The 24,545-nt window shown below is 40.1% G+C and overlaps 1 pseudogene; it reads left to right on the top strand.

Moving 5' to 3' along the window:
* The first annotated feature begins 22,600 nt into the window (after positions 1–22,600).
* On the top strand, positions 22,601–23,472 carry LOC122659889 (annotated as a pseudogene).
* The last annotated feature ends 1,073 nt before the right edge of the window (positions 23,473–24,545 follow it).

The following is a 24,545-nucleotide window of genomic DNA, read 5'->3' as shown; positions in this document are numbered from 1 at the left end:
TTTTGACAGATGTTCATTTTCAGTTTAAACTAGACCGGGTGGGTCGTTTGGGGTTATTTGGGGGCATTTCTATACTTTTTTGGGTTTGGGATTTTCTACAAAGTATCTTTATCTCTTATTTGATGTGTGGATGCGATGTTGAGGATCGTGACCGTCGAATCGATACCTATTTCGGCCTATGTTCGTTTTCGATTTAAATCAGACCGGGCGGGTCGTTTGGGGTTGTTTGGGGGCATTTCTGTACTCTTTTGGGTTTGGGATTTTCTAAAAAGTGTCCTTATCTCTTATTAGACGTGTGGATGCGATGTTGAGGGTCGTGAGCTTCGAATCGATACCTATTTCAACATATGTTCATTTTCGGTTTAAACCAGACCGGGGGGTCATTTGGGGGCATTTCTATACTTTTTTGGGTTTGGGATTCTCTAAAAAGTGTCCTTATCTCTTATTACATGTGTGGATGCAAAGTTGAGGGTCGTGACCTTCGAATCGATCCATATTTCAGCACATGTTCATTTTTTGTCCGAACCAGACCGAGTCGGTCGTTTGGGCTTATTTAGGGGCATTTCTGTACTATTTTGGGTTTGGGATTTCCTAAAAAGTGTCTTTATCTCTGATCAGACGTGTGGTTACGATATTGGAGGTCCTTACCTTCGAATCGCTACTTATTTTGGCATATGTTTATTATCGGTTTAAACAAGATCGGGTGGGTCGTTTGTGGTTATTTGGGGGCATTTCTGTACTTTTTGGGCTTTAGGATTTTTGAAAAAGTGTCCTTATCTCTTATTAGACGTGTGGATGCGATGTTGACGGTCGTGACCTTCTAATCGATACCTATTTTGACTTATGTTCATTTTCGGTTTAAACCAGATCAGGTGGGTCGTTTTGGGTTATTTGGGGGCATTTCTGTACTTTTTTGGGTTTGGGATTCTTTAAAAAGTGTCCTTATCTCATATTACATGTGTGGATGTGATGTTGAAGGTCGTGATCTTCGAATTGATACCTATTTCGACATATGTTCATTTTTGGATTAAACCTTACCAGGTGGGTCATTTGGGGTTATTTGGGGGCATTTCTGTACTTTTTTGGGTTTGGGATTTTCTAAAAAGTATATTTATCTCTTATTAGACGTGTGGATGCGATCTTGAGGGTCGTGACCTTCGAATCGTTACCTATTTTGACATATGTTCATTTTCGGTTTAAACCAGACCGGGTGGGTCGTTTGGGGTTATTTAAGGGCATTTCTGTACTTTTTTGGGTTTGGGATTTTCTACAAACTATCTTTATCTCTTATTAGACGTGTGCATGCGATGTTGAGGACCGTGATCGTCGAATCGATACCTATTTTGGCCTATGTTAATTATCGGTTTAAATCAGATCGGGTAGGTCATTTGGGGTTATTTGGGGGCATTTTTGTACTTTTTTGGGTTTTGGATTTTTCTAAAAAGTGTCCTTATCTCTTATTGGACATGTGGATGCGATGTTGAAGGTCGTGACCTTCTAATCGATACCATTTTTGACATATGTTCAATTTCGGTTTAAACCAGACCGGGTGGGTCGTTTGGGGTTATTTGGGGGCATTTCTTTACTTTTTTGGGTTTTGGATTTTCTAAAAAGTGTCATTTTCTCTTATTAGACGTGTGGATGGGATGTTGAGGGTCGTGATGTTTGAATCGATCCTATTTTGACATATGTTCATTTTTTGTTTAAACCAGATCGGGTGGGTCGTTTGGGGTTATATGGGGGCATTTCTGTATTTTTTTGTGTTTGGGATTTTCTCAAAAGTGTCATTTTCTCTTATTAGACATGTGGATGCGATGTTAAGGGTTGTGACGTTTGAATCGATACATATTTTGACATATGTTCATTTTCGGTTTAAACCTGGCCAGGTGGGTCGTTTGTGGTTATTTGGGGGCATTTCTATACTTTTTTGGGTTTGGGATGCTCTCAAAAGTGTTCTTATCTCTTATTATAGGTGTGGATGCGATGTTGTGGGTCGTGATCTTCCAATCGATACCTATTTCGACATATGTTCATTTTCGATTTAAACCATACCAGGTGGGTCGTTTGGGGTTATTTGGGGGCATTTCTGTACTTTTTTGGGATTGGGATTTTCTAAAGAGTGTCGTTATCTCATATTAGACGTGTGGAAGCGTTGTTGAGGGTCGTGACCTTCAAATCGATACGTATTTTGACATAAGTTAATTTTTGGTCCGAACCAGACCGTGTGGGTCGTTAGGGGTTATTTGGGACATTTCTATACTTTTTTGGGTTTGGGATTTTCTGAAAAGTGTCCTTATCTCTTATTAGACGTGTGGATGCGATGTTGAGGGTCGTGACCTTCGAATCGATACGTTTTTTGACATATGTTCATTTTCGGTCTGAACCAGACCGAGTGGGTCGTTTGGGCTTATTTGGGGGCATTTTTGTACTATTTTTGTTTGGGATTTTCTAAAAAGTGTTTTTATCGCTTATTAGATGTGTGGATGCAATGTTGAGGGTCGTGATCTTCGAATCGATACCTATTTCGACATATGTTCGTTTTCGGTTTAAATCAGATCGGGTGGGTCGTTTGGGGTTATTTGGGGGCATTTCTGTACTTTTTTGGGTTTGGGATTCTCTAAAAAGTGTCCTTATCTCTTATTACAGGTGTGGATGCGATGTTAAGCGTCGTGATCTTCGAATCGATACTTATTTCGACATATGTTCATTTTGGGTTTAAACCTGACCAGATGAGTCGTTTGGGGTTATTTGGGGGCATTTCTGTATTTTTTTTGTTTTGGGATTTTCTAAAAAGTGTCCTTATCTCTTATTAGACGTGTGGATGCGATGTTGAGGGTCGTGACCTTCGAATCGATACGTATTTTGACATATGTTCATTTTCGGTCCGAACCATACCGGGTGGATCGTTTTGGGTTATTGGGGGGCATATCTGTACTTTTTTGGGTTTGGGATTTTCTAAAAAGTGCCTTTATCTCTTATTAGACGTGTGGATACGATGTTGAGGATCGTGACCGTCGAATCGATACCTATTTCGGCCTATGTTCATTTTCGGTTTAAATCTGACCGGGCGGGTCGTTTGGGGTTATTTGGGGGCATTTCTGTGCTTTTTTGGGTTTGAGATTTTCTAAAAAGTGTCCTTATCTCTAATTACATATGTGGATGCGATTTTGAGGGTCGTGATCTTCGAATCAATACCTATTTCGACATATGTTCATTTTCGGTTTAAACCTGATCAGGTGGGTCGTATGGGGTTATTTGGGGGCATTTCTGTAGTTTTTTGGGTTTGGGATTTTCTAAAACGTGTCCTTATCTCTTATTAGACGTGTGGATGCGATGTTGAGGGTCGTGACCTTCGAATCGATACCTATTTTGGCATATGTTCATTTACTATTTAAACTAGACTGGGTGAGTCGTTTGGGGTTATTTGGGGGCATTCTGTACTTTTTTGGGTTTGGGATTTTCTAAAAAGTGTCCTTATCTCTTATTAGACGTGTGGATGCGATGTTGAGGGTCTTGACCTTTGAATCGATACCTATTTCGACATATGTTCATTTTCGATTTAAACCAGACCAGGTGGGTCGTTTGGGGTTATTTGGGGGCATTTCGTACTTTTTTGGGTTTGGGATTCTCTAAAAAGTGTCCTTATCTCATATTACATGTGTGGATGCGATGTTGAGGGTCGTGATCTTAGAATCGATACCTATTTCGACATATGTTCATTTTCGATTTAAATCTTACCAGGTGGGTCATTTGGGGTTATTTGGAGGCATTTCTGAACTTTTTCGGGTTTGGGATTTTCTAAAAAGTGTATTTATCTCTTATTAGACATGTGGATACGATCTTGAGGGTCGTCACCTTTGATTCGTTACCTATTTCGACATATGTTCATTTTCGGTTTAAACCAGACCGGGTGGGTCGTTTGGGGTTATTTGGGGGCATTTTGGTACTTTTTTGTGTTTGGGATTTTCTACAAAGTCTCTTTATCTCTTATTAGACGTGTGGATGCGATGTTGAGGATCGTGACCGTCGAATTGATACCTAATTCGGCCTATGTTCATTTTCGGTTTAAACCAGACCGGGTGGGTCGTTTGGGGTTATTTGGGGGCATTTTTGTACTTTTTTGGGTTTGGGATTTTCTAAAAAGTGTCCTTATCTCTTATTAGACGTGTGGATGCGATGTTGAGGGTCGTGACTTTCGAATCAAGTATTTCTACATATGTTAATTTTCGGTCCAAACCTGACCGAGTGGGTCGTTTGGGCTTATTTGGGGGCATTTCTGTACAATTTTGCATTTTGGATTTTCTAAAAAGTGTCTTTATCTCTTATTAGATGTGTGGATGCGACGTTGAGGATTGTGACCTTCGAATCGATACCTATTTCGGCACATATTCATTATCGGTTTAAACAAGCCCGGGTGGGTCGTATGGGGTTATTTGGGGGTATTTATGTACTTTTTTGGGTTTGGGATTTTCTGAAAAGTGTCCTTATCTCTTATTAGACGTGTGGATGCGATGTTGAGGGACGTGACCTTCGAATCGATACGTATTTTGACATATGTTCTTTTTTGGTCCAAACCAGATCGAGTTGGTCGTTTGGGCTTATTTGGGGGCATTTCTATACTTTTTTGGGTTTGGGATTTTCTAAAAAGTGTCTTTATCTCTTATCAGACGTGTGGTTGCGATATTGGAGGTCCTGACCTTCGAATCGATACTTATTTCGGCATATGTTTATTATCGGTTTAAACAAGACGGGGTGGGTCGTTTGGGGTTATTTGGGGGCATTTCTGTACTTTTTTGGGTTTGGGATTTTCTAAAAAGTGTGTTTATCTCTTATTAGACGTGTGGATACGATGTTGAGGGTCGTGACCTTCGAATCGATACGTATTTCGACATATGTTCATTTTCGGTCCGAACCAGACCGAGTGGGTCGTTTGGGCTTATTTGGGGGCATTTCTGTACTATTTTGGGTTTGGGATTTTCTAAAAAGTGTCTTTATCTCTTATCAGACGTGTGGTTGCGATGTTGGAGGTCCTGACTTTCAACTCGAAACTTATTTCGGCATATGTTCATTATTGGTTTAAACAAGATCGGGTGGGTCGTTTGGGGTTGTTGGGGGCATTTCTATACTTTTTTGGGTTTGGGATTTTCTAAAAAGTGTCCTTATCTCTTATTAGACGTGTGGATGCGATGTTGAGGGTCGTGACCTTTGAATCGATACCTATTTCGACATATGTTCATTTTTGGTTTAAACCAGACCGGGTGGGTCATTTGGGGTTATTTGGGGGCATTTCTGTACTTTTTTGGATTTGGGATTCTCTAAAAAGTGTCCTTATCTCTTATTACATATGTGGATGTGATGTTGAGGGTCGTGATCTTCGAATCAATACCTATTTTGACATATGTTCATTTTCGATTTAAACCTGATCAGGTGGGTCGTATGGGGTTATTTGGGGGCATTTCTGTAATTTTTTGGGTTTAGGATTTTCTAAAAAGTGTCCTTATCTCTTATTAGATGTGTGGATGCGATGTTGAGGGTCGTGACCTTCGAATCGATACCTATTTCGGCATATGTTCATTTTCGGTTTAAACCAGACCGGGTGGGTCGTTTGGGGTTATTTGGGGGCATTTCTGTACTTTTTTTGGGTTTGGGATTTTCTAAAAAGTGTCGTTATCTCTTATTAGACGTGTGGATACGTTGTTGAGGGTCGTGACCTTCGAATCGATACGTATTTCGACATATGTTCATTTTCGGTCCGAACCAGACCGGGTGCGTCGTTTGGGGTTATTTGGGGGCATTTCTATACTTTTTTGGGATTGGGATTTTCTAAAGAGTGTCGTTATCTCATATTAGACGTGTGGAAGCATTGTTGAGGGTCGTGACCTTCAAATCGATACGTATTTCGACATATGTTCATTTTTGGTCTGAACCAGACCGGGTGGGTCGTTTGGGGTTATTTGGGGGCATTTCTATACTTTTTTGGGTTTGGGATTTTCTAAAAAGTGTCCTTATCTCTTATTAGATGTGTGGATGCGATGTTGAGGGTCGTGACCTTCGAATCGATACGTTTTTTGACATATGTTCATTTTCGGTCTGAACCAGACCGAGTGGGTCGTTTGGGCTTATTTGGGGGCATTTTTGTACTATTTTTGTTTGGGATTTTCTAAAAAGTGTTTTTATCGCTTATTAGATGTGTGGATGCAATGTTGAGGGTCGTGATCTTCGAATCGATACCTATTTTGACATATGTTCATTTTCGGTTTAAATCAAATCGGGTGGGTCGTTTGGGGTTATTTGGGGGCATTTCTGTACTTTTTTGGGTTTGGGATTCTATAAAAAGTGTCCTTATCTCTTATTACAGGTGGGGATGTGATGTTAAGCGTCGTGATCTTCGAATCGATACTTATTTCGACATATGTTCATTTTGGGTTTAAACCTGACCAGATGAGTCGTTTGGGGTTATTTGGGGGCATTTCTGTATTTTTTTTGTTTTGGGATTTTCTAAAAAGTGTCCTTATCTCTTATTAGACGTGTGGATGCGTTGTTCAGGGTCGTGACCTTCGAATCGATACATATTTCGACATATGTTCATTTTCGGTCCGAACCAGACCGGGTGGGTCATTTGGGGTTATTTGGGGGCATTTCTGTACTTTTTTGGGTTTGGGATTTTCTAAAAAGTGTCCTTATCTCTTATTAGACGTGTGGATGCGATGTTGAGGGTCGTGACCTTCGAATCGATACGTATTTTGACATATGTTCATTTTCGGTCCGAACCATACCGGGTGGATCGTTTTGGGTTATTGGGGGGCATATCTGTACTTTTTTGGGTTTGGGATTTTTTAAAAAGTGCCTTTATCTCTTATTAGACGTGTGGATACGATGTTGAGGATCATGCCCGTCGAATCGATACCTATTTCGGCCTATGTTCATTTTCAGTTTAAATCTGACCGGGTGGGTCGTTTGGGGTTATTTGGGGGCATTTCTGTGCTTTTTTGGGTTTGAGATTTTCTAAAAAGTGTCCTTATCTCTAATTACATATGTGGATGCGATTTTGAGGGTCGTGATCTTCGAATCAATACCTATTTCGACATATGTTCATTTTCGGTTTAAACCTGATCAGGTGGGTCATATGGGGTTATTTGGGGGCATTTCTGTAGTTTTTTGGGTTTGGGATTTTCTAAAACGTGTCCTTATCTCTTATTAGACGTGTGGATGCGATGTTGAGGGTCGTGACCTTCGAATCGATACCTATTTTGGCATATGTTCATTTACTATTTAAACTAGACTGGGTGAGTCGTTTGGGGTTATTTGGGGGCATTCCTGTACTTTTTTGGGTTTGGGATTTTTTAAAAAGTGTTCTTATCTCTTATTAGACGTGTGTATGCGATGTTCTGGGTCTTGACGTTTGAATCGATACCTATTTCGACATATGTTCATTTTCGATTTAAACCAGACCAGGTTGGTCGTTTGAGGTTATTTGGGGGCATTTCTGTATTTTTTTGGGTTTGGGATTCTCTAAAAAGTTTCCTTATCTCATATTACATGTGTGGATGCGATATTGAGGGTCGTGATCTTAAAATCGATACCTATTTTGACATATGTTCATTTTTGGTTTAAATCTGACCAGGTGGGTCATTTGGGGTTATTTGGAGGCATTTCTGAACTTTTTCGGGTTTGGGATTTTCTAAAAAGTGTATTTATCTCTTATTAGACATGTGGATACGATCTTGAGGGTCGTCACCTTTGATTCGTTACCTATTTCGACATATGTTCATTTTCGGTTTAAACCAGACCGGGTTGGTCGTTTGGGGTTATTTGGGGGCATTTCGGTACTTTTTTGTGTTTGGGATTTTCTACAAAGTCTCTTTATCTCTTATTAGACGTGTGGATACGATGTTGAGGATCGTGACCGTCGAATTGATACCTAATTCGGCCTATGTTCATTTTCGGTTTAAACCAGACCGGGTGGGTCGTTTGGGGTTATTTGGGGGCATTTCTGTACTTTTTTGGGTATGGGATTTTCTAAAAAGTCTCCATATCTCTTATTAGAGGTGTGGATGCGATGTTGAGGGTCGTGACTTTCGAATCGATACGTATTTCTACATATGTTCATTTTCGGTCCGAACCTGACCGAGTGGGTCGTTTGGGCTTATTTGGGGGCATTTCTGTACTATTTTGGATTTTGGATTTTCTAAAAAGTGTCTTTATCTCTTATTAGACGTGTGGATGCGACGTTGAGGATCGTGACCTTCGAATCGATACCTATTTCGGCACATATTCATTATCGGTTTAAACAAGCCCGGGTGGGTCGTATGGGGTTATTTGGGGGTATTTATGTACTTTTTTGGGTTTGGGATTTTCTGAAAAGTGTCCTTATCTCTTATTAGACGTGTGGATGCGATGTTGAGGGACGTGACCTTCGAATCGATACGTATTTGGACATATGTTCTTTTTCGGTCCAACCCAGACCGAGTTGGTCGTTTTGGCTTATTTGGGGCCATTTCTGTACTTTTTTGGGTTGAGGATTTTCTAAAAAGTGTCTTTATCTCTTATCAGACGTGTGGTTGCGATATTGGAGGTCCTGACCTTCGAATCGACACTTATTTCGGCATATGTTTATTATCGTTTTAAACAAGACGGGGTGGGTCGTTTGGGGTTTTATCGACGGGCATTTCTGTACTTTCTTGGGTTTTGGATTTTTTAAAAAGTGTATTTATCTCTTCTTAGACGTGTGGATACGATCTTGAGGGTCGTGACCTTCGAATCGTTACCTATTTCGACATATGTTCATTTTCGGTCCGAACCAGATCGAGTGGGTCGTTTGGGCTTATTTGGGGGCAATTCTGTCCTATTTTGGGTTTGGGATTTTCTAAAAAGTTTCTTTATCTCTTATCGGATGTGTGGTTGCGGTATTGGAGGTCCTGACCTTCGACTCGATATTTATTTCGGCATATGTTTATTATCGATTTAAACAAGACCGGATGGGTCGTTTGGGGTTTTTGGGGGCATTTCTGTACTTTTTTGGATTTGGGATTTTCTAAAAAGTGTCCTTATCTCTTATTGCACGTGTGGATGCGATGTTCATGGTCGTGACGTTTGAATCGATACCTATTTCGACATATGTTCATTTTTTCTTTAAACCAGACCGGGTGGGTCATTTGGGGTTATTTGAAGGCATTTCTGTACTTTTTTCGATTTGGGATTCTCTAAAAAGTGTCTGTATATCTTATTACGTATGTGGATGTGATGTTGAGGGTCGTGATCTTCGAATCGATACCTATTTCGACATATGTTCATTTTCGATTTAAACCTGATCAGGTGGGTCATATGGGGTTATTTGGGGGCATTTCTGTAATTTTTTGGGTTTAGGATTTTCTAAAAAGTGTCCTTATCTCCTGTTAGATGTGTGGATGCGATGTTGAGGGTCGTGACCTTCGAATCGATACCTATTTCGGCATATGTTCATTTACGATTTAAACCAGACTGGGTGGGTCGTTTGGGGTTATTTGGGGGCATTTCTGTACTTTTTTGGGTTTGGGATTTTCTAAAAAGTGTCGTTATCTCTTATTAGACGTGTGGATACGTTGTTGAGGGTCGTGACCTTCGAATCGATACGTATTTCGACATATGTTCATTTTCGGTCCGAACCAGACCGGGTGCGTCGTTGGGGGTTATTTGGGGGCATTTCAGTACTTCTTTGGGTTTGGGATTTTTTGAAAAGTGTCCTTTTCTCATATTAGACGTGCGGATGCGATGTTGTGGGTCGTGACCTTCGAATCGATACGTTTTTTGACATATGTTCATTTTCTATCCGAACCAGACCGAGTGCGTCGTTTGGGCTTCTTTGGGGGCATTTCTGTACTATTTGGGGTTTGTGATTTTCTAAAAAGTGTCTTTATCTCTTATTAGACGTGTGGATGCGATGTTGAGGGTCGTGACCTTGTAATCGATACCTATTTCTGCCCATATTCATTATCGATTTAAACCAGACCGGGTGGGTTGTATGGGGTTATTTGGGGGCATTTTTGTACTTTTTTGGGTTTGGGATTTTCTAAAAAGTGTCTTTATCTCTTATTAGACATGTGGATGCGATGTTGAGGATCGTGACGTCGAATCGATACCTATTTCGTTCTATGTTCATTTTCGGTTTAAATCGGATCGGGTAGGTCGTTTGGGGTTATTTGGGGGCATTTCTGTACTTTTTTGGTTTGGGATTTTCTAAAAAGTGTCCTTATCTCTTATTACACGTGTGGATGCGATGTTGTGGGTCGTGACCTTCGAATCGATACGTATTTCGACATATGTTCATTTTCGGTCCGACCCAGATTGAGTGGGTCTTTTGGGCTTTTTTGGGGGCAATTCTGTACTATTTTGGGTTTGAGATTTCAAAAAAGTGTCTTTATCTCTTATCAGATGTGTGGTTGCGATATTGGAGGTCCTGACCTTCAACTCGATAATTATTTTGGCATATGTTTATTATCGGTTTAAACAAGACCGGGTGGGTCGTTTGGGTTTTTGGGGGCATTTCTGTATTTTTTTGGGTTTGGGATTCTCTAAAAAGTGTCCTTATCTCATATTACATGTGGTGATGCGATGTTGAGGGTCGTGATCTTCGAATCGATACCTATTTTGACATATGTTAATTTTAGGTTTAATCCTGACCAGGTGGGTCGTTTAGCGTTATTTGGAGGCATTTCTGTAATTTTTTGGGTTTGGGATTTTCTAAAAAGTGTATTTATCTCCTATTAGACGGGTGGATGCGATCCTAAGGGTCGTGACCTTCGAATCGTTACCTATTTTGACATATGTTTATTTTCAGTTTCAACCAGACCGGGTGGGTTGTTAAGGGTTATTTAGGGGCATTCTGTACTTTTTTGGGTTTGGGATTCTCTAATAAGTGTCGGTATCTCTTATTACATATGTGGATGCGATGTTGAGGGTCGTGATCGTCGAATCGATACCTATTTCGACATATGTTCATTTTCGATTTAAACCTGACCAGGTGGGTCGTTTGGGGTTATTTGGGGGCATTTCTATACTTTTCTGGGTTTAGGATTTTCTAAAAAGTGTCCTTATCTCTTATTAGATGTGTGGATGCGATGTTGAGGGTCGTGACCTTCGAATCGATACCAATTTCGGCATATGTTTATTTACGGTTTAAACAAGACTGGGTGGATCGTGTGGGGTTATTTGGTGGCAGTTCTACACTTTTTTGGGTTTGGGATTTCCTAAAAAGTGTCCTTATCTCTTATTAGACGTGTGGATGCGATGTTGAGGGTTGTGACCTTCTAATCGATACCTATTTCAACTTATGTTCATTTTCGGTGTAAACTAGACCGGGTGGGTCGTTTTGGGTTATTTAGGGGTATTTCTGCACTTTTATGGGCTTGGGATTTTATAAAAAGTGTCTGTATCTCTTATTAGACGTATGGATGCGTTGTTGAGGGTTGTGACTTTCTAATAGATACCTATTTCGACATATGTTCATTTTCGGTTTAAACCAGACCGGGTGGGCCATTTTGGGTTATTTGGGGGCATTTCTAAACTTTTTTGGGTTTGGGATAATCAAAAAAGTGTCCATATCTTTGATTAGACGTGTGGATGCGATGTTGAAGGTCGTGATACCGATTTCGACATATTTTCATTTTCGGTTTAAACCAGATCGGCTGGGTCGTTTAGGGTTATTTGGGGGCATTTTTGTACTTTTTTGGGTTTGGAATTCTCTAAAAAGTGTCCTTATCTCTTATTAGACGTGTGGATGTGTTGTTGAGGGTCGTGACCTTCGAATCGATGCGTATTTCGACATATGTTCATTTTCGGTCCGAACCAGACCGGGTGGGTCGTTAGGGGTTGTTTGGGGGCATTTCGGTACTTTTTTGGGTTTGGGATTTTCTGAAAAGTGTCCTTTTCTCTTATTAGACGTGTGGATGCGATGTTGAGGGACGTGACATTTGAATCGATACGTATTTCAACGTATGTTAACTTTTGGACCGAAGCAGACCGGGAGGGTCGTGACCTTCGAATCGATACGTATGGCGACACATTCATTTTCAGTCCGAACCAGACCGAGTGGGTCGTTAGGGTTTATTTATGGGCATTTCTGTACTATTTTGGGTTTTGGATTTTCTAAAAAGTGTCTTTATCTCTTATTAGACGTCTGGATGCGATGTTGAGGGTCTTAACCTTCGAATCGATACCTATTTTGGCACATATTCATTATCGGTTTAAACAAGACCGGGTGGGTCGTATCGGGTTATTTGGGGGCATTCATATCCTTTTTTGGGTTTGGGATTTTTTAAAAAGTGTCCCTATCTCTTATTAGACTTGTGGATGCGATGTTGAGGATCGTAAACTTTGAATCGATACGTATTTTAACATATTTTCATTTTCGGTCTGAACCAGACCGAGTGGGTCGTTTGGGCTTATTTGGGGGCATTTCTGTACTATTTTGGGTTTTCGATTTTCTAAAAAGTGTCTTTATCTCTTATTAGACACACGGATGCGATGTTGAGGGTCGTGACCTTCGAATCGATACCTATTTGGGCACGTATTCATTATCGGTTTAAAGCAGACCAGGTGGGTCGAATGGGGTTATTTGGGGGCATTTCTGTACTTTTTTGGGTTTGGGATTTTTTGAAAAGTGTCCTTATCTCTTATTAGAAGTGTGGATGCAATGTTGAGGGTCGTGACCATCGAATCGATACCTATTTCTACATATGTTCATTTACGATTTAAACCAGAGTGGGGTGGGTCCTTTGGGGTTATTTGGGGGCATTTCTGTAATTTTTTGTGTTTTGGATTTTCAAAAATGTGTCCTTATCTCTTATTAGGCGTGTGGATGTGATGTTGAGGGTCGTGACCTTTGAATCATTACCTATTTCGACATATAATCATTTTCGGTCCAATCCTGACCGGGTGGTTCGACATTTGTTCATTTTCGGTTTAAACCAGACCGGTTGGGTCATTTGGGGTTATTTGGGGGCATTTCTATACTTTTTTGGGTTTGGGATTCTCTAAAAAGTGTCCTTATCTCATATTACATTTGTGGATGCGATGTTGAGGGTCGTGATCTTCGAATCGATACCTATTTCGACATATGTTCATTTTCGGTTTAAACCTGACCAGGTGTGTCATTTGGGATTATTTGGGGGCATTTCTGTACTTTTTCTGGTTTGGGATTTTCAAAAAAGTGTATTAATCTCTTATTAGACGTGTGGATACGATCTTGAGGGTCGTGACTTTCGAATTGTTACCTATTTCGACATATGTTCATTTTCGGTTTAAACCAGACCGGGTGGGTCGTTTTGACTTATTTGGGGGCATTTCGGTACTTTTTTGGGTTTTGGATTTTCTATAAAGTCTCTTTATCTCTTATTAGACGTGTGGATGCGATATTGAGGATCATGACTGTCGAATAGATACCTAATTTGGTCTATGTTCATTTTCGGTTTAAATCAGACCCGGTGGGTCGTTTGGGGTTATTTGGAAGCATTTATGTACTTTTTTGGGTTTGGGGTTTTTTAAAAAGTGTCCTTATCTCTAAGTAGAAGTGTGGATGCGTTGTTGAGGGTCATGACCTTCGAATCGATACGTATTTCAACATATGTTCATTTTTGGCCCGAACCAGACCGAGTGGGTCGTTTGGGGTTATTTGGAGACATTTCTGTACTATTTTGGGTTTGGGATTTTCTAAAAAAGGTCTTTATCTATTATCAGACGTGTGGTTGCGATCTTGAAAGTCGTGACCTTCGAATCGTTACCTATTTCGACATATGTTCATTTTTGGTTTAAACCAGACTGGGTGGGTCGTTAGGGGTGATTTTGGGGCATTTCTACAAAGTCTCTTTATCTCTTGTTAGATGTGTGGATGCGATGTTGAGGATCGTGACCGTCGAATCCATACGTATTTCGGCCTATGTTTGTTTTTGGTTTAAATCAGACCGGGTAGGTCGTTTGGGGTTATTTGGGGGGATTTCTGTACTTTTTTGGGTTTGGGATTTTTTAAAAAGTGTCCTTATCTCTTATTAGACATGTGGATGCGTTGTTGAGGGTTGTGACCTTCGAATCGATACGTATTTTGACATATGTTAATTTTTTGTCCGAACCAGTCCGGGTGCGTCGTTTCGAGTTATTTGGGGGCATTTCTATTCTCTTTTGAGTTTGGGATTTTCTAAAAACTGTCCTTATCTCTTTTTAGAAGTGTGGATGCGATGTTGAGGGTCGTGACCTTCGAATCCATACGTATTTCGACATATATTCATTTTTTGTCCGAACCAAACCGAGTGGGTCATTTGGGCTTATTTGGGGGCATTTCAATACTATTTTGGGTTTTGGATTTTCTAAAAAGTGTCCTTATCTCTAATTAGACGCATGGATGCGATGTTGAGGGTTGTGACCTTCGAATTGATACCTATTTTGGCATATGTTCATTTTCGATTTAAACTTGACCGGGTGGGTCGTTTGGGGTTATTTGGGGGTATTTCTGTACTTTTTTGTGTTTGAGATTTTCTAAAATGTGTCTTTTTCTCTTATTAGACGTGTAGATGCGATGTTGAGGCTCATGACCATCGAATCGATACATATTTTGGCATATGTTCGTTATCGGTTTAAACAAGACCGGGTGGGTTGTTTGGGGTTATTTTGGGGCATTTCTGTAATTTTTTGGGTTTGTGATTTGGTAAAAAGTGACCTTATCTCTTATTAGACGTGTGGATGCGATGTTGAGGGTCGTGACATTCGAATCTATATGTATTTCAGCATACGTTCATTTTTAGTTTAAACCAGACCGGGTGGGTCGTTTGGGGTTATTTTTGGCATTTTCTACACTTTTTGGGGCTTGGGGATTTCTAAAAAGTGTCCTAATCTCTTATAAGACGTGTGGATGCGATGTTGAGGGTCGTGACGTTTTAATCGATACCTATTTCGACATATGTTCATTTTCGGTTTAAACCAGACCGGGTAGGTCGTTTGGGGTTATTTGGGGGCATTTCTATACTTTTCTGGGTTTGGGATGCTCTAAAAAGTATCATTATCTGTTATTACAGGTGTGGATGCGATGTTGAGGGTCGTGATCTTCGAATCGATACTAATTTTGACATATGTTCATTTTCGGTTTAAACCTGACCAGGTTGGTCGTTTGGGATTATTTGGGGGCATTTCTGTACTTTTTCAGGTTTTGGATTTTTTAAAAGGTGTCCTTATCTCTTATGAGACGTGTTGATGCTCTCTTGAGGGTCGTGACCTTCGATTCGATACGTATTTTGACATATGTTCATTTTCGATCCGTACCAGACGGAGTGGGTCGTTTGGGCTTATTTGGGGGCATTTCTGTACTATTTTGGGTTTTTGATTTTCTAAAAAGTGTCTTTATCTCTTATTAGACGTGTGGATGCGATGTTGAGGGTTGTGACCTTCAAATCGATACCTATTTTGGCATATATTCATTTTTTGTTTAAACCAGACCGGGTGGGTCGTTTGGGGTTATTTGGGGGCATTTCTGTACTTTTCTGGGTTTGGGATTTTTTAAGAAGTTTCCTTATCTCTTATTAGACGTGTGGATGCGATGTTGAGGATCATGACCTTCTAATCGATACGTATTTTGACAAATGTTCATTTTCGGTCCAAACCAGACTGAGTGGGTCGTTTGGGCTTATTTAGGGGCATTTCTGTACTATTTTGGGTTTGTGATTTTCAAAAAAGTTTCTTTATCTCTTTTTAGACGTGTGGATACGTTGTTGAGGGTCGCGACCTTCTAATCGATACCGATTTCAACATATGTTCATTTTCGGTTTAAACCTGACCGGGTCGGTCGTTTGGGGTTATTCGGGGGCATTTCTGTACTTTTTTGGATTTGGGATTTTCTAAAAAGTGTCCTTATCTCTTATTAGACGTGTAGATGCGATGTTGAGGGTTGTGACCTTCTAGTCGATGCCTATTTCGACATATGTTCATTTTCGGTTTAAACAAGACCGGGTGGGTCGTTTGGAGTTATTTGGGCGCATTTCTGTACTTTTTTGGGTTTGGGATTTTCTAAAAAGTGTCGTTATCTCTTATTAGACGTTTGGAGTCGATGTTGAGGGTCGTGACGTTTTAATCGATACCTATTTCGACATATGTTCATTTTCGGTTTAAACCAGACCGGGTGGGTAGTTTGGGGTTATTTGGGGGCATTTCTGTACTTTTCTGGGTTTGGGGTTCTCATAAAAGTGTCTTTATCTCTTATTATAGGTGTGGATGCGATGTTGAGGGTTATGACCTTCTAGTCGATACCTATTTCAACATATGTTCATTTTCGGTTTAAACCAGACCGGGTGGTTCGTTTGGGGTTACTTGGGGGCATTTCTGTACTTTTTGGGTTTTGGATTTTCTAAAGAGTGTCCTTATCTCTAATTAGACGTGTGGAGCGATGTTGAGGGTTAATCGATACCTATTTCGACATATGTTCATTTTCGGTTTAAACCGGACCGGGTGGGTCGTTCGGGGTTATTTGGGGGCATTTCGTACTTTTTTGGGTTTGGGATTCTCCTAAAAGTGTCCTTATCTCCTATTACAATGTGGATGCGATGTTGAGGGTCGTGATCTTCGAATCAATACCAATTTTGACATATGTTCATTTTTTATTTTAACCTGACCAGGCGGGTCGTTTGGGGTTATTTGGGGGCATTTCTGTACTTTTTTGCGTTTGGGATCTTCTAAAAAGTGTCCTTATCTCTTATTAGACGTGCGGATGGAATGTTGAGGGTCGTGACCTTCTAATCGATACCTATTTCGGCATATGTTCATTTACGGTTTAAACCAAACTGGGTGGGTCGTTTGGGGCTATTTGGCGGCATTTCTATACTTTTTGGGGTTTGGGATTTTCTAAAATGTGTCCTTATCTCTTATTAGACGTGTGGATGCGATGTTAAAGGACGTGACCATCGAATCGATACCTATTTCGGCACATATTCATTATCGGTTTAAACCAGACTAGGTGGGTCGTATGGGGTTATTTTGGGGCATTTTTGTACTTTTTTGGGTTTGGGCTTTTCTAAAAAGTGTCTTTATCTCTTATTAGACATGTGTATGCGATCGTGAGAATCGTTACCGTTGAATCGATACCTATTTTGGCCCAAGTTCAGTTTCTTTTTAAATCAGACCGGGTGAGTCGTTTGGGGTTATTTGGGGGCATTTCTGTAGTTTTTTGTGTTCGGGATTTTCTAAAAAGTGTCATTATCTCTTATTAGACGTATGGATGCGATGTTGAGGGTCGTGACCATCGAATCAAAACGTATTTTGACATATGTTCATTTTCGGTGCGAACCAGACCGAGTGGGTCGTTTGGGCTTATTTGGGGGCATTTCTGTACTTTTTTGGGTTTGGGATTTTCTAAAAAATGTCTTTATCTCTTATTAGACGTTTGGATGCGATGTTGGGGATCGTGACCGTCGAATCGATACCTATTTCGACATATGTTCTTTTTAGGTTTAAACCAGACCGGGTGGGTTGTTCGGGGTTATTTGGGGGCATTTCTGTACTTTTTTATGTTTGGGATTTTCTAAAAAGTGTCCTTATCTCTTATTAGATGTGTGGATGCGATGTTGAGGTTCGGGGCCTTCGAATCGATACGTATTTCGACATATGTTCATTTTTGGTCCGAACCAGACCGAGTGGATCGTTTGGGCTTATTTGGGGGCATTTTAGTAGTATTTTGGGTTTTGGATTTTTTAGAAAGTGTCCTTATCTCTAATTAGACGTGTGGATGCGATGTTGAGGGTCGTGACCTTCGAATTGATACCTATTTCGACATATGTTCATTTTCGATTTAAACCAAACCAGGTGGGTCGTTTGGGGTTATTTGGGGGCATTTTCATACTTTTTTGGGTCTGGGATTTTCTACAAAGTCTCTTTATCTCTTATTAGATGTGTGGATACGATGTTGAGGATCGTGATGGTAGAATCGATACTTATTTTGGCCTATGTTCATTTTTCGGTTTAAATAAGATCGGGTGGGTCGTTTGGGGTTATTTTGGGGGATTTTTGTACTTTTTTGGGTGTGGGATATTCTAAAAAGTGTCCTTATCTCTTATTAGTCGTGTGGATGCGTTGTTGAGGGTCGTGACCTTCGTATCGATAAGTATTTTGACATATGGTAATTTTCGGTTCGAAGCAGACCGGGAGGGTTGTTTGCGGTTATTTTGGGGCATTTCTATACTTTTTTGAGTTTGGGATTTTCTCAAAAGTGTCCTTATCTCTTATTAGATGCGTGGATGCGATGTTGAGGGTCGTGACCTTCGAAACGATACGTATCTCGACATATGTTCATTTTTTGTCCGAACCAGACCGAGTGGGTCGTTTGGGCTGATTTTGGGGCATTTCAGCACTATTTTGGGTTTTGGATTCTCTACAAAGTGTCTTTATATTTTATTAGATGTGTGGATGCAATGTTGAGGATCATGACCGTCAAATCGATAGCTATTTCGGCCTATGTTCATTTTCGGTTTCAGTCAGACCGGGTCGGTCGTTTGGGGTTATTTCGGGGGATTCGGTACTTTTTTGGGCTTGGGATTTTCCAAAAAGTATCTTTATCTCTTCTTAGACATGTGGATGCGATGTTGAGGGTCGTGACCTTCGAATAGATACCTATTTTGACATATATTCATTTTTCGATTTAAACCAGACCGGGTGGGTCGTTTGGAGTAATTTGGGGGTATTTTTGTACTTTTTTGTGTTTGGGATTTTCTAAAAAGTGTCTTTATCTCTTATTAGACGTGTAGATGTGATGTTGAGGGTCATGACCATCGAATCGATACATATTTCGGCATATGTTCATTATCGGTTTAAACAACACCGGGTGGGTCGTTTGGGGTTATTTGGTGGCATTTTTGTACTTTTTTGGGTTTGGGATTTTATAAATAGTGTGCTTATCTCTTATTAGACGTGTGGATGTGATGTTGAGGGTTGTGACCTTCTAATCGATACCTATTTCGACATATGTTCGTTTTCGGTTTAAACCAGACCGAGTGGATCGTTTTGAGTTATTTAGGGGCATTTATGTATTTTTTGGGTTTGGGATTTTCTAAAAAGTTTCCTTATCTCTTATTAGACGTTTGGATGCGATGTTGAGGGTCGTGATGTTTTAATCGATACCTATTTTGACATATGTTCACTTTCAATTTAAACCAGACCGGGTGGGTCGTTTTGGGTTATTTGGGGGCATTTCTGTACTTTTCTAGGTATGGGATTCTCTAAAAGGTGTCCTTATCTCTTATTACAGGTGTGGATGCGATGTTGAGGGTCGTGATCTTCGTATCGATACCAATTTCGACATATGTTCATTTTTGGTTTAAATCTGACCAGGTGGGTCGTTTGGGGTTATTTGGGGGCATATCTGTAGTTTTTCGGGTTTGGGATTTTCTAAAAAGTGTCCTCATCTCTTATTAGACGTGTGGATGCTATCTTGAGGGTCGTGACCTTCGATTCGATACCTATTTCGACATATGTTCATTTTCGGTTTAAAACAGACCGGGTGGATCGTTTTGGGTTATTTGGGGGCATTTCTGTACTTTTTTGCGTTTGGGATCTTCTAAAAAGTGTCATTATCTCTTATTAGACGTGCGGATGCAATGTTGAGGGTCGTGACCTTCTAATCAATACCTATTTCGGCATATGTTCATTTGTGGATTAAACCAAACTGGGTGGGTCGTTTGGGGCTATTTGGCGGCATTTCTGTACTTTTTTGGGTTTGGGATTTTATAAAATGTGTCCTTATCTCTTATTAGACGTGTGGATGCAATGTTAAGGGACGTGACCATCGAATCGATACCTATTTCGGCGCATATTCATTATCGGTTTAAACCTGACTGGGTGGGTCGTATGGGGTTATTTTGGGGCATTTCTGTACTTTTTTGGGTTTGGGTTTTTCTAAAAAGTGTCTTTATCTCTTATTAGACATGTGTATGCGATCTTGAGAATCGTTACCGTCAAATAGATACCTATTTCGGCCCAAGTTTAGTTTCTTTTTAAATCAGACCGGGTGAGTCGTTTGGGGGCATTTCTGTAATTTTTTGTGTTCGGGATTTTCTAAAAAGTGTCATTATCTCTTATTAGACGTATGGATGCAATGTTGAGGGTCGTGACCTTCTAATCAAAACGTATTTTGACATATGTTCATTTTCGGTGCGAACCAGGACCGAGTGGGTCGTTTGGGCTTATTTGGGGGCATTTCTGTACTTTTTTGGGTTTGGGATTTTCTAAAAATGTCTTTATCTCTTATTAGACGTTTGGATTCGATTTTGGGATCGTGACAGTCGAATCGATACCTATTACGACATATGTTCTTTTTAGGTTTAAACCAGACCGGGTGGGTTGTTCGGGGTTATTTGGGGGCATTTCTATACTTTTTTATGTTTGGGATTTTCTAAAAAGTGTCCTTATCTCTTATTAGAAGTGTGGATGCGATGTTGAGGTTCGGGGCCTTCGAATCGATACGTATTTCGACATATGTTCATTTTTGGTCCGAACCAGACCGAGTGGGTCGTTTGGGCGTATTTGGGGGCATTTCAGTACTATTTTGGGTTTTGGATTTTTTAGAAAGTGTCCTTATCTCTAATTAGACGTGTGGATGCGTTGTTGAGGGTCGTGACCTTCGAATTGATACCTATTTCGACATATGTTCATTTTCGATTTAAACCAAACCAGGTGGGTCGTTTGGGGTTATTTGGGGGCATTTTCATACTTTTTTGGGTCTGGGATATTCTACAAAGTCTCTTTATCTCTTATTAGATGTGTGGATACGATGTTGAGGATCGTGACCGTCGAATCAATACTTATTTCGGCCTTTGTTCATTTTCGGTTTAAATCAGACCGGGTGGGTCGTTTGGGGTTATTTCGGGGGATTTCTGTACTTTTTTGGGTGTGGGATATTCTAAAAAGTGTTCTTATCTCTTATTACACGTGTGGATGCGTTGTTGAGGGTCGTGACCTTCGAATCGATAAGTATTTGGACATATGGTAATTTTCGGTTCGAACCAGACCGGGAGGGTGGTTTACGGTTAGTTGGGGGCATTTCTATACTTTTTTGAGTTTGGGATTTTCTCAAAAGTGTCCTTATCTCTTATTAGATGCGTGGATGCGATGTTGAGGGTCGTGACTTTCGAAATGATACGTATCTCGACATATGTTCATTTTTTGTCCGAACCAGACCGAGTGGGTCGTTTGGGCTGATTTTGGGGCATTTCAGCACTATTTTGGGTTTTGGATTCTCTACAAAGTGTCTTTATCTTTTATTAGATGTGTGGATGCAATGTTGAGGATCGTGACCGTCGAATCGATAGCTATTTTGGCCAATGTTCATTTTTGGTTTAAATCAGACCGGGTGGGTCGTTTGGGGTTATTTCGGGGGATTTCAGTACTTTTTTGGGCTTGGGATTTTCCAAAAAGTGTCTTTATCTCTTCTTAGACGTGTGGATGCGATGTTGAGGGTCGTGACCTTCGAATAGATACCTATTTTGACATATGTTCATTTTTCGATTTAAACCAGACCGGGTGGGTCGTTTGGAGTAATTTGGGGGTATTTCTATACTTTTTTGTGTTTGGGATTTTCTAAAAAGTGTCTTTATCTCTTATTAGACGTGTAGATGTGATGTTGAGGGTCATGACCATCGAATCGATACATATTTCGGCATATGTTCATTATCGGTTTAAACAAGACCGGGTGGGTCGTTTGGGGTTATTCGGGGGCATTTCTGTACTTTTTTGGGTTTGGGATTTTATAAATAGTGTGCTTATCTCTTATTAGACGTGTGGATGTGATGTTGAGGGTTGTGACCTTCTAATCGATACCTATTTCGACATATGTTCGTTTTCAGTTTAAACCAGACCGGGTGGATCGTTTTGAGTTATTTAGGGGCATTTATGTACTTTTTTGGGTTTGGGATTTTCGAAAAAGTTTCCTTATCTCTTATTAGACGTTTGGATACGATGTTGAGGGTCGTGATGTTTTAATCGATACCTATTTTGACATATGTTCACTTTCGATTTAAACCAGACCGGGTGGGTCGTTTCGGGTTATTTGGGGGCATTTCTGTACTTTTCTAGATTTGGGATTCTCTAAAAAGTGTCCTTATCTCTTATTACAGGTATGGATGCGATGTTGAGGTTCGTGATCTTCGTATCGATACCAATTTTGACATATGTTCATTTTCGGTTTAAATCTGACCAGGTGGGTCGTTTGGGGTTATTTGGGGGCATATCTGTAGTTTTTCGGGTTTGGGATTTTCTAAAAAGTGTCCTCATCTCTTATTAGACATGTGGATGCTATCTTGAGGGTCGTGACCTTCGATTCGGTACCTATTTTGACATATGTTCATTTTCGGTTTAAAACAGACCGGGTGGATCGTTTTGGGTTATTTGGGGGCATTTCTGTACTTTTTTGCATTTGGGATCTTCTAAATGTTATACTTGTAGATGATGATGACGATGATGCATTAGGGTCCCCAGAACTCTGTTGCTCAGCCATCACCTAAACCTGCATTGAAACAAAATCACAATTATAGTAAGTATATATGCTTGTCAAGTGCGAACTTAAAACAAATAAAGAGAAGTAAAGCACAGTAAGAACCAAACTCAATGTTCACCAACATCAGCTTTCCTTTTCTCCTCCTCACTTCTTCCCTTCATTTATCACTCTTCATCTGCAAAGCTATTGAAATTGAAGTGGAAGATGAGACAGCAATTGGTTACCAGGAAGGAAGTGACAATGGGCCAGAGCAGTGGGCCAAAATCGACCCACATTGAAAAACTTGTGCCAATGGAGAAATGCAATCGCCCATTGATCTTTTCAACAAAAGGGTTCAAGTTTTTCCTGGTTTGGGGAAATTAAAGAGGGACTACAGATCTGCCCCTGCTAAGGTGATAAATAGGGGACATGATATTGTTGTTAAATGGATAGGAGATGCAGGGATTACTAATATAAATGGGACAGATTACAGTCTAAAACAGTGTCATTGGCATTCACCTTCTGAGCACACCTTCAATTGCTCAAGGTACATCTTGGAGCTGCACCTTGTTCATTATAGTGAATCTGGATAGATATTTGTTGTTGGAATTACCTACAAATATGGTAGACCTGATCATTTCCTATCTAAGCTGGTCCCTCAACTTTGCTCAGTTGGAATGACAGAGAAGGATGTAAGAATTATTGATCCTGGAGATACTAAGTTTGGGAGCAGAAAATATTACAGATACATAGGATCTCTTACTGTTCCTCCATGCACGGAGGGTGTTATTTGGACCATAACCAAGAAGGTAAGGACAGTTTCATGGGAGCAAGTAAGGGCATTAAGGGATGCAGTTCATGATGGATACGAAGAAAATGCGAGGCCCATTCAACATCAAAATTATAGAACTGTTTGGATGTATACTCCAAGAGAGACTGTAGGCTTTACCTAGCATATGTGATAAAATCTTAAAAAATTCTGGTGTTTATTCGTATGACTATTATATTAAATCTTTGTTGTCATTGTCCTTGCTAGAACTCCAATTCAAAATTTAATTAAGCAGGTTAAATGCTAGAGGTGGGATTGTTCTTAAAAAAAAAAAAAGAAAAAAAAGAAAATTGATTTCTGGTTGGCTTTGATAGCTACTAGTTTTGAATGTCTTAGCTATCTATTGGTTCATTGCTTGGACAGTAATGAGAAGGGGGGGGGGGGGGGGATGGTGGGAATGGACTGTTGACTCATGATTCATAAATGGTATGGTGGCATTCCATTGATCAATAAACACAATTAGTAACTTGTGTTTTGATATATGTGTGTGCTATAGTTTCTGTTCTTACTCTAGGAGGCATGAACCCCTTCACCAATCACCTCCCATTGTATTGTTGTATTAGATTAGATTATAAAGATTATGTTGGGGGAATTATATATCAGGAAATGGGTCATAATACAAGGAGGATTTTCATGTCACCGAGTCTGGGTAGTAGTTAGTTCTACTGCTACTTATGTCACCAAGTTTCTTTTTATATGTTCTCATATATCTGATTGCCAAATAGCAGTTTGAAATCCAACCAGCTGATGGCAGTGGCATGCCTTTCCTTCTCTTTATTCTTTTGGCTTTGTAGTTAATGGGAGCAGTGAAAAAGAGAGTCCACAACAGCTTAAAGGGGTTGTAGCTATGGATGATACTATTAGGTTTTTTGACACCCCTACTGTCGTACAGTAGGAAAGTAGAGATGGACAATGGATGGCTCAACAAAGTTAGGGAGCTTAGCTGAGTTGTCTTAGAATATGAGCTTAGTGGGGAATTAGGAGTATCTGCATATTCATAAATGTTGTAGATAAGCATGATTACACTTTTATAGAAATCTTGGTGAGATAAAATTTCATCTTGGATAGGACAGTTGGTCGTGGGTAACAAGATGTCAAAAGGGCATGACTGATCTTGTGCCAAGTACACTCTTAGTCCTTATAAACACAGGTTCATATGCCATTCATTTTCCAACCTAAACAATAGGGATCTAAGAGATGTAACAGAGGGAAGAAAAGGATTTCAAACCTTCAACTAATCAT

Source organism: Telopea speciosissima, chromosome 4, assembly GCF_018873765.1.
Source record: "Telopea speciosissima isolate NSW1024214 ecotype Mountain lineage chromosome 4, Tspe_v1, whole genome shotgun sequence".
NCBI classification, from domain to species: Eukaryota; Viridiplantae; Streptophyta; class Magnoliopsida; order Proteales; family Proteaceae; genus Telopea; species Telopea speciosissima.
This window is presented reverse-complemented; position numbering and strand designations above follow the sequence as displayed.